General features: G+C 45.3%; 1 protein-coding gene across 1 annotated transcript in view; it reads right to left on the bottom strand.

The window, feature by feature from the left end:
* The window catches only part of HTR1F (5-hydroxytryptamine receptor 1F), a 935734-nt gene extending 926736 nt beyond the window's left edge, over nt 1-8998 (bottom strand). The window contains exon 1 of the mRNA XM_085620469.1: nt 8918-8998. The gene's annotated coding sequence lies outside the window, so the exon portion shown is untranslated. The remainder of the gene's footprint in view (nt 1-8917) is intronic.
* Between the last annotated feature and the right edge of the window lie 1656 nt (nt 8999-10654).

Genomic DNA, 10654 nt, shown 5'->3' on the forward strand with positions numbered 1-10654 from the left:
CCCGTGGCGGGGTGCCGGTGCAGGCTGCAGTGCTCCGGGTGCCACTAACCCTGTGCACCGCCAGTCAGCGCCACATGGTGGTAGGCCTGTGCCGGCCGCAAAGCCTCGGGTGCCACTAACCCTGTGCAACTCCAGTCAGCACCACGTGGTTGTCGGCCCATGATGGCTGCAAGGCCTCGGGTGCCACTAACCCTGTGCAACGCCAGTCAGCGCACGTGGTGGTAGGCCCAAGAAGGCCACAAGGCCTCGGGTGCCACTAATCCTGTGCGCAACAACTCATGTGCCCTTTATGATAGAGAACCGTGGAGCGTCCGTCATCCAGTCACCACCGGAAGAGGGGAATGTGACGTTGTCTGCCCCTTATGTTGGCGGAGTCACATGGCCTGTGACGCCTGTGCCGGATGGGTGTGGTGTGCGTGCAAACCTGCCCTCAGGGACTGGCTGTGACATGCAGAAAACTAGACCAGTGACCTGCACACTACCAGCGAGTACGCCTGCGACGGGTAGCAATGAGGGCCCCCCCTCGGAGCATAAGCGGAGTGGCCTGGCCTGCTGTATGCCAGACCAGCACAGGGCCTGCAAAAATGACACGAGGGCTCTGGGCGTGGTTCAGTCCATGTCAGGACATGGAAGTGACTGATGCGAGTGTCCCTGTTGTAGTGTTCACGGGACCCGGTACCCAATATGCAATGTAGCACCATCTGACTGGCATCCCAGAGGATGAACATCATTGATGCAAGGGAAATCACTGCCCCAACATTCATCCACACATTCATACATGAATGATGAAAGACATGACACAGCAGTGCGGCACTGGATGTTTATTGCACATCCAGTGCAGTTCTGCAGCTGGAGCGGTACAGGGCAATGCCGAGCACACTACACAATATGGGCCCTTGGAGCACCAGCCAAAGTCCATCTGGGGATGACAAGTACTGCGGAAGAGGAAGGGTACAGTCCGCAGTCTGGTCGCTGTGTCATTGGTCATCAAACAGGATATGGCAGTCCATGTCGCTGTCCAAGGTGAGTGCATCGGAGTGTATCGGGGGTCAGTGGACGGTCATGAGGCCATGTGCGGCACCAAGCAGATACAGGCCAGGTGGCAGAAATGAATGCCGGTGCCTCCTAATCACAAACCCATCCACGTCCTCGTCCCGATGTGTGCTCTGCCCTACCAGTGGGTGTTGCAGTACCGGCTGAGGCACTGTGTGCCACTGACACATCAGGTGCTGGAGTGGATACGTGTGCTGCACTGTGAGGCAATGGCACACCAGGGGGCAGAGATGTGGATGGGTTGGGGGCAGCAGCATCCATCTGCACCACGCCTTGTGGCAGCAATGCCATGATGATGATCTGCAGGGCATGGTAGATCCCAGCTACATTTCGCTGATGTACAGCGGTGGCTGCCATCTTTTCCGCCTCCATCCGCACCATGTTCTTCATGAGCCTCCACATGTGTGCCAGCTCATGGCTGGTATCGCTGGTGCCCCTCTGAGCGGACAGGTGTTCTTCTCTCCATGTCAGGACTCCAGCGATGTCAGTCAGGGCTCATTGGAGACCATGGAGCGGGTCTAGACACCCATGGATGGAGTCCAGTTTGGTGGCATGAGGTTGAACCCCACCCGCACCTGCTCAGCCATCTCTCTCTGGGCCTCCAGCACACAGCATTGGAAGGCCGTGTGTTGTTCCTGGGGGTCTTGGGTGCTGCTGGGGCCGTGGGTGCCTCCTGCTGGGTGGTTTGGGTGGTGGGTGGGGTCTTCTCGATGTAGCTGGTCAGCCCTGATCCTGGAGGTGAGTCGCGGATGATCAATGATGTCTAGGAGGGCTTGTGTGTCGATGCTGGGGTTGTCCTCCTCGGCATCAGTGAAGAGTGGCTGGGACTGCTCTGCAGGGGGTGTTGACGGTGGCCCTGCAATGTGAAGGGGAGATGGTATATTGCAATGTGCCCACATGTATGCAGCTGCATGGTACATGTTGACATTCAGACAGCATGGCATTGTACATTGTGACAGTCTATAGATCTGGGCGATGACCCAGAGTCATTGAGGGTGTGCACTGTGCTTAATTGTGCATGTGTGCCATCGTGGCCATCTCCAACCGTCCCCCCAGTACCTGGGAGTCACTCACCCTGTTGCAGTTGTGTTGTGTCCTGTTGAGCAGTGTCCGGTCCCCCGACTCCGGCCACAGTATCCACACTGATGACTGTCGACACCAGCTCCTCCATGTAATCCAGCACGAGCTGTGGCGCTGGGCCCCCACCTCCAGTCTGCATTGCTGCCTCCTGGTTGGCTGCGAGTTTCTCCTTGGTCTTTCTCTTGATGTCATTCCATTACCTCGTCCATTGTTCTCTTGTGCTCTCCGACGGCATTCACCTTGTCCACGATGTCCCGCCATATTCCAGTTTTGGTGCCCAATGACACGCTGGAGATGACGAAGAGTTGTTGATGGTGTTCCATCACCTCCGTGACTATGATCCTGTTCGCCTGCAGACTGAACTTTGTCTTCCTATTCCTCTTGTCCTTGCCCTTCCCTGTCCCTGAGGTCCCGGGCTGGTCATCCGGGGTGCTTGTGGTGTTGTGCTCATCCTCTGCACCTGCTCCGGCTGCCTCCATGGTGCTTGGGTGTTGGTCAGTTTGTGTTTGGGTGTTTTTTCTACTTTTATGGTAATTTTTCCCACCTGCCACGTGTGTGTTGCAGGCCTGGCGTTGCTTATTGCTGATTTCCGCATCACGCTTTGGCCCATCGCAGGTTTTTTTGTTTTGTGGTTTGTGTTTTTATCTCCATCGAGGTGGTTGTATTGCAGACATTGTCTGTGGTTTAGAAAGACTATCGCATGGTACCACCTTGTTGTGAATTCCACATTGTCACGGGGTTATTTTCCCGCGATGGGCTGGGATGTTGAGAGTTGCGTTAAGCTACTCTTGCGGTAGTCTTTAAACCCACCTATAATGGGAGAGGTTGTCATACCACGATCGACTACTCACTCATATCCACAAGGTACTCAGGCTTGATAATCAATTGGGAGACCCTTGAAATTCCTATCAGTGACCACTACCCCATCGAGGTTTCCTTAAAGCTAACCCTGAATATTAAAGGCCCGGCCAGGCAGAACACCACTTATTCCCCTCCCCTGCAGCTGGGCACCACCATGGGCCTTTTCCTCAAATGGGACAAAGTAGTCCCCTCCACTTTCCTAATAAACCTGGTTACCAATAATTATGATCACTTTCAAATTTGCCTGTCATCTACGGAAACCCCACAGACAATATCCAGCTCGTTCTCCGTAATCATGACAGAAATCAAAAACCTTCTTGCGCGCGCGCCAAAGAAATCTGCCCCTTCCCCCCACGGTTGGTTTGACAGGGACTGCTCTAAAGCCTTGCGCGTGTTGAAAGCAGCTCTGAAATCCAACCCTAGAAACCGTCATGAGATCCAGATCGCTAGACATAACTACCGTACCAAACGCCAGGAAAGGAAAAAACAGCTGAAATTGTCGGCCTGGGCAGCCCTGGTGGAAGCCTCCGAAAAGAAAGATAACACCGCCTTCTGGAGGGCAGTCAATGCCCCCTTTTTCCGATTTTCCAAGCCTTCGACCCTGGACTCAGCCATCACCCCCGAAACCTGGGTCACTCATTTCAGCTCTCTATACAATCCTACTAACTTGGTCACTCTACCTTCTGAAACTGATTCTGTATCCATTTCCCCTCCTGATTCAACTACCCCCTTTTCTTTTCCCCTAAATATTGTTTTTGACCATGATGAAGTACTAATGGCTTTAAATGACAGCCCCTCCGGGAAAGCCCCAGGCCCTGACTGCGTCCCTATAGACGTTTTTAAGTCACACCCTGACTTATGGGCCTCACTGCTCACTAACGCTTTGAACTCTCTGAATTCCACTGGTTTCATTTCCACCTGGCCATCGGCTGTTGTCGTCCCGATTTTTAAAAAAGGCGCGAGGGATAATCCCGCCAATTACCGCCCTATCTCACTTTTAGACTCCCTCATGAAGGTAGCCGGGCGAATTATTTTAAATAGATTACATGATTGGCTAAGCACTCAAGATATTATTTCCGAAATGCAATATGGTTTTAGGCAAGGCAAAGGTACCATTGAACAGGGTCTTAATCTGTCCCTTATTATAGCCAAATATACTCAGACAAAAAAAGGTAACCTCTACATAACCTTTGTTGACCTCAGCTCAGCATTTGACTGTGTTGATCATGGGCAGTTATGGGACTCCCTCACAGAAATTGGCTTAGACCCTACCATTATATTATTCATTAAAGAGCTGTACAGGGATGCATCGGCCCGCGTGAGTTATGGCATCAACGGGGAATGCTCCGACAGTTTCGCTATTAGGCGAGGTGTAAGACAGGGTTGTATATTAGCCCCTTTACTTTTCACCCTTTATATCAACTCTGTCAGTCACCACCTGTCTAGAACTTACCACGATTACCCAACAATTAATGGTAAATCGATCCCCATCTTGCTTTATGCCGACGACGCGGCAATAATGTCCCAGACTCCCATGGGGCTTCAGAGGGCTGTTTCTGAATTTTCTAACTTTATGTCAAAGAGAGGCCTAAAAGTTAACACCTCCAAAACCCATAGTTTGTCCTGTGGCCCAGGGATTGGGAAAAAGCCATGTACTATCTTTTTGAATGGCAACAAATTATCCAATGTCGATAGCTTCCCTTACCTGGGCATTACTTTTAATAAGAGGGGCACCTGGAGAGCTGCGGCCCAAGCCAGAGGCTCAGCGATGACTAAAGCAATAGGTGCACTGACAAACTTTTCAAAAAAATTAGGGGGTCGCCCATTACGCCCCTTACTCCAGATCTATCGGGCGAATTGCACCTCAACCGGCACCTATGGGTCAGGGATCTGGGGGATTGAATCTGTCGAACATCTTCAGCGCCTCGAGAATGCTTTTCTACGTTATCTCTTGGCTGTTCCCCCCGGCACCTCTACCCATATGGTGCATACAGAACTGGGCCTCACATACATTGCAGACACAATTAACTCCTCTCCCCTCATCCTATGGCATAAAATTTGGATCAACGAAGATACATCATTTAACAGGGAAATCATAGTAGACTGTCTAAAACTGACAGAGGTCAGGAACATTAAATGGCTGAACTATGTAAAAGGGTTATCCACTGACATCGGGCATCCGGAATTTTTTGCTGATCCATCAACCTTATCTCACATATCCAAAGCCGAGCTTAAGCGACTTGTTTTAAATCATCTGCACCGTAAACGCTGGCTCTTAGAATCACAGAAGTCCACCACTGTTGATTACAAAAATTCGATCACTGTGACTGGCATACAGCAATACTTATTACTAGAACCATCTCCATTCATTCGTATGCTCCTGACCCGTCTTCGCACTAACACGTTCTTCAGACTCCTTACTTTCCCTAATCCAAATTGCTGGGACACTGACCTACAAAAATGCCCCTGTGATGGCCTCTCGCCCCAATCCAACATCCATTGCATCCTTTTCTGCAGATTTTATCACCTGCCAAGGACTACTTTTTTAAAACCACTGCTGAGATCTTGGGGTATACGCACACGCAAACTGGCATACTGCAAATTAAAATCTTTGGAAACCCCTTTAGTCCTGGCAGCTATGTCATCTTACCTGAAAATGACGATGAGGCTGAGGTCATCAATGCAACCCTAACCTGTTTTAAATTTTGTTGCTTAGCTGTACCTATCTTTTTAACTTTTGTGATTTTACTTACGTTATTGACTGCATGTAATTTTAGCTGTTTTAAGGATTTTTATTCATGTGTACTTTTTTGATATTGTATTTACATATCGAATAAAGCTCAATATCTAATAATCTAATCTACTCTTGCGGTAGTTATCACACGTTTTTGTGAATATATCCCCTTGTGTAATGGGCCTGCATAAGTTAAAACCAAGGGCCTCATTTATAGCATTTTAGCATAGGACAGAGGAGTAAGACACCTTGCTGCGCTGCCCTACGCCAAAATGAAAGTGCAGGAATGCACTGTATTTAAGTAATACAGTGCATTCCTGTCCTTTCTGCCTGCACTGGTGCTGTTTCGGCAGCCTAGCGCCAATGTAGGTACACTTGCATCATGGTGCAAGGGTGCCTCTGTTGCAGGCAGAATTGTTTTGTGCAGGAAGTGGGACCTTCCTGCACAAAATCAATCCTACGGGGTTTTTTTCTCGAATTGCACTGCTTTGCCTTACTTATGATATATGAGGCCACACAAAGCCATTCAGGGTGACTTAGCTTTTCTTGGCTTCATGAATCTTTATTCGAGCTCTGCCTCATGCATGTACCACTTTCCGTGGTGAAAAAGAGATGCAGGGCTCTCATAAACAAGCCCCCAAATTACTACATAATAAAGTATTTCTACTAAATAAAAAATGCAGTAACATAAAGGAATAGAAGGTTATATTTCATGGCATACACATGAACAGTAGCTTATTTTAGCATAATAGCCTTTTCCATGCTTGCGTATGCTTTGCTCAGATTTTCCACCAAGACAAAAGCAAATATTCAATTATATGATATGAAGATACGTCCCCATTTAGTTTAGTGCTTCTGTTGTCCTTCAAAAGAATCAAGGGGCATATTATCAAGCACGGCGTTAAAATTATCGCCGCTTTAGCGGCAGAAAACGGCCGCTAAAGCGGCGATAATGGGCTTGATAATATGCCGCAGAGAATTCCAATAGAAGCCCATGTTGACAACAGAACATGGGCTTTTATGGGAATTCTCAAGGGCATATTATCAAGCCCATTATCGCCGCTTTAGCGGCAGTTTTCTGCCACTAAAGCGGCGATAATTTTAACGCTGTTTCTTGATAATATGCCCCAATATTCACAGATGGAGAGCTGTAGTGTGAAGCCAACAAACGTACACACACCATACTTGTCAATCTCATCTTCCACCTCATCGACATATCGCCTTCCATGAGTAATAGTCCTATATCCTAAAACAAGGACACTGAGATCAATGTCCCTAATACGGACCCATTTTTGCCTGCATTGATAGCTATGTCATTAGAAACCATACTTACTACAAAACACTCTGCCAACTGAAAAAGCAACAATCTGGTGAGTGACTTACAATAGGGTTTCTGACTGCAATATGTACAAATCCCACATAGCTAAACAGCACTGAGGAACCTCAAGCACTCCTGGAAAAGGTCAAATGCTCATTCTTCTGAAACTCCCATTGAGTTTAGTAAAATAGACCACAATTTGAGGATCAAGCACTTTGTGCCAGGATTGGGATCTGGTATCCCTTGGTTCCTGGTCTTTTTAACCAGTCATCCTATGCAAGTCAACCTTGGATTAAGTCTTTCAGACCATAACCACAAATGATATTGTCTCACGAGACACCTTTGACAATCACTAGAGATGTCTGGATATTGAGAATAACAGATACTGGTGTGAAAGGCAGCTAATATATACATCCAAATAAAATATGAAGAAAGAGCATCATATGAACACTCCGAATGATTTATGTATAAGGAGTGGCTATAGATGAACACTCTCCTGAGTCTTAAATGCTCTACTGCCCATAAATGATAAAAAATTTGAAATATAACACCAGCCATTGAGTAATTTAATTACCGATCACAAAAGAAGTGAAGTGACATTGTGATAGAATCTGCCAGACCTGTCAATCCATTTTGGATCCGACATTGGGTAACTTGAATAGCCCATGGAGTCAACACAGAATTGTTTTATGATTTACATTCTAGTCCTGAAGAAGGCGCTGAAAAATGGTTTTATTGTTCACCAAAACGTCCCGTTGACAGTTTTTTAAAAATAATGTACGATGAAGTATGAATATGTAATTGTGTATGAGTATGTATCAGAAATAGGGGTGATTTTAAATGTTTCCTACTTTAATGATTGTATGCATATGAATTATAGCTATAAGGGAAAAATATTATATATAGATAAATAAAACAAGAGTACATACCAATGCCATTTGTATATTATATTTTGTGTATAGATGAATTGTACAAATATATTTGACTGTACCCTGTATTTCTAGATTGACAGCACATGTCCATTGTGTTTTTTAACATAAGGCCCAATCTTTGATTTAGTATTGACAAAAGAGAAATTATTTTTAGTTTACTGAAAGATTTCATAAATGTAATGCTACTCCATCTCCATATTGCCCAAGGTGTTACAACACAAACATTGGAAAATTGCCTCAGAGAAAAAAACAAATTAAAGTTCTATTTTTAGTTACCGAAGCACAAATATCTTTCCTTTTGATGCCACCCCAATTATTGCTCTTAAGGGAGCCACACAGCATATTAGAAGGTTGCCCTGTGCAATCAGAAAATATGTCTTTATTTTTATGGTTATCAAAAAATCTTCGATTACACATGATTGAAAGTTAACAAAAGCCCCTAGCCCCTTTGACAGAACAGTGACTTTATAAAGTGCAGAGTGCGAAAAGTCTGGAAAACATTTATGTGGAAGGAATAGACACAACAATTACATTTTTGGAAAAGTGGAACTATGTTCCAGAGAAAGGCTGTGGTGATTTTATAACAGTATTAGCTATTCTAGAATATTCCTTTGAACAAATGTAGAAACATTTTGCAGTTACTGATGATAAATATTCTATATCTATATTTAGCATGGTACTGAAAAGTGATAACAGATAAAATCATAAGCGTAATGTGATGTGATTTTTCATTGCTCCTATTTTGTATGTACGTGAAATTATGGGACCACCCCAATAGAAAAGAAAGGGCGACATAGATTCTTGATATTGCTCAAACTATTGAAGAGGAGAATCAGTATCTGCACAAGCCATTTTTAAATATTGCAGATTGCAAAGTAGGATGGGCTCCTTGTGGGACACTTTCTAGAACAAATCATCAGCTTTGGTTGCATAACTCACCAGTGTCTTTCCACTGATTCTCCTGACACTCAGACTGGTGGGAACGTGCTGGTGGCCTCTAGTGCAGAAGACATTACAGAGCTGGAAATAAAAAAGAAGGGGTGTGAGGACTAGGTAATCTATAAGGAAATGGTGCACTGTGAAGATGACCCACACCTCTGACAAAACAACCACTGCTGATTCAGAAGTTTGCCAACTTAAATTATAAGGTATCAGTAACATTAAAGAGACATTTTCCAATAATTTAGGAAGGTGTAGAAGAAGGTAGAATTGAAACATTGTATGGGGATGCAATTTAACATTGCGTGAGGACTTCATTTTACTGCCAAGCTGTAGATGACTGAGAGTAGTGGAAATGGCCTACACGAAGAATATAAATTCATAGCAGTTCCAAAATGTACATACAGAGGTGAAAAGCCTGTGTAAAGCTTCAACCAAACTGTTCATTAATTCATTGGAGGATCCACACACAGCCAACTCTTAGGAACAAAATGGGAGTCAGGTATGATCTATTCAATGAAATGAGGAATGCATTGATGGATAACTAACAGTACAAATTAATACAATCACAATGTATGAAGTAATTCCCTAGTGTGGAAACGTACGCATAATTTGAAAATGGTAAAAAAAAAATTAAAACTAGTTGGCTCCATGAGACATCACTTTTAAAGGTTATAAAAGCTATCTGGAATAGACTAAGGGCCTGATTTAGATCTCGGTGGACGGGTTTCTCTGTCACAATGGTGACAGATATCCTGTCTGCCGAAATTTAAATCCCATAGGATACAATGGGATTTATATTTCGGCGGATGGGATATCCGTCACTGTTAAGAAGAGAAAGGGGTGGGACAACACTGCTTCACCTCCCAGTACAGTTCTCCCCTTAGCATTATGGTGAGTGCAGTTCAGGGTACATGCTTACTTGAATATTTACTGGAGAATTCCACCACAGTTGGTGCAGGTTAGTGCTGTAAATCTCTAGACACGTGTTTCTGAATATCATCCGTCATCCGTAGAGATAAAAACAAATTTAATCTGGGGTTGCTGAGCAGGCTGCCACAATCCTTTCAGGTCTCACTACCTCTCACAGGTGCACAGGTCGTGGAGTAACCTGTCCGCCAAGATGTAAATCAGGCTCTAAGCCCAGGCTTGGGTGGTCTTTCCTCTCAAATTGTAAGCACTATGGAAGGCTTATGGGGTACTTTAAAATTTGGTGATGTAACCTCCAAAGCGCTGGGGGGATGCAAGCACTAACTCAAGTTTCATTGGTGCAAGATCATTTTCGTATCTAGAATAATCCACTATATATGTGGGAAATGTTCCTGCTTGTCTTGTATTTCCAGGGGTGGAAAATTCTGCCATGTGTTTTGTAGCTCATAGAATAACATAACACTTGTATTTGTAAAGCGCACTTATCACCCATGGGTCTCAAGGCGCTGAATAACAGATGTTCATTGTTACCCAACTCAATGGTACTCATTTTATCGACGTCAAATGGATGAAAGGCCGAGTGGACCCGCCGGGATTTGAACCAGTGACCATGAGGTCAAACACAGGCCCCTGCAGTGGATTCATTAGTCCACTGAGCCAACAGCTCACCCCCATAATACCTTATAGTATGATTTTCATCTCCCCTTTTCTCGCCTTTTTTCTGTCTCTTTGACATGACTCTGACATCACTAACTCTGAACACTTTGTTTCACCCTCTTCAATACCTGGTCCAACTACAGGTCTTGA

The sequence above is a fragment of the Triturus cristatus genome, chromosome 8, assembly GCF_964204655.1.
Source record: "Triturus cristatus chromosome 8, aTriCri1.1, whole genome shotgun sequence".
In the NCBI taxonomy this organism is placed as follows: Eukaryota; Metazoa; Chordata; class Amphibia; order Caudata; family Salamandridae; genus Triturus; species Triturus cristatus.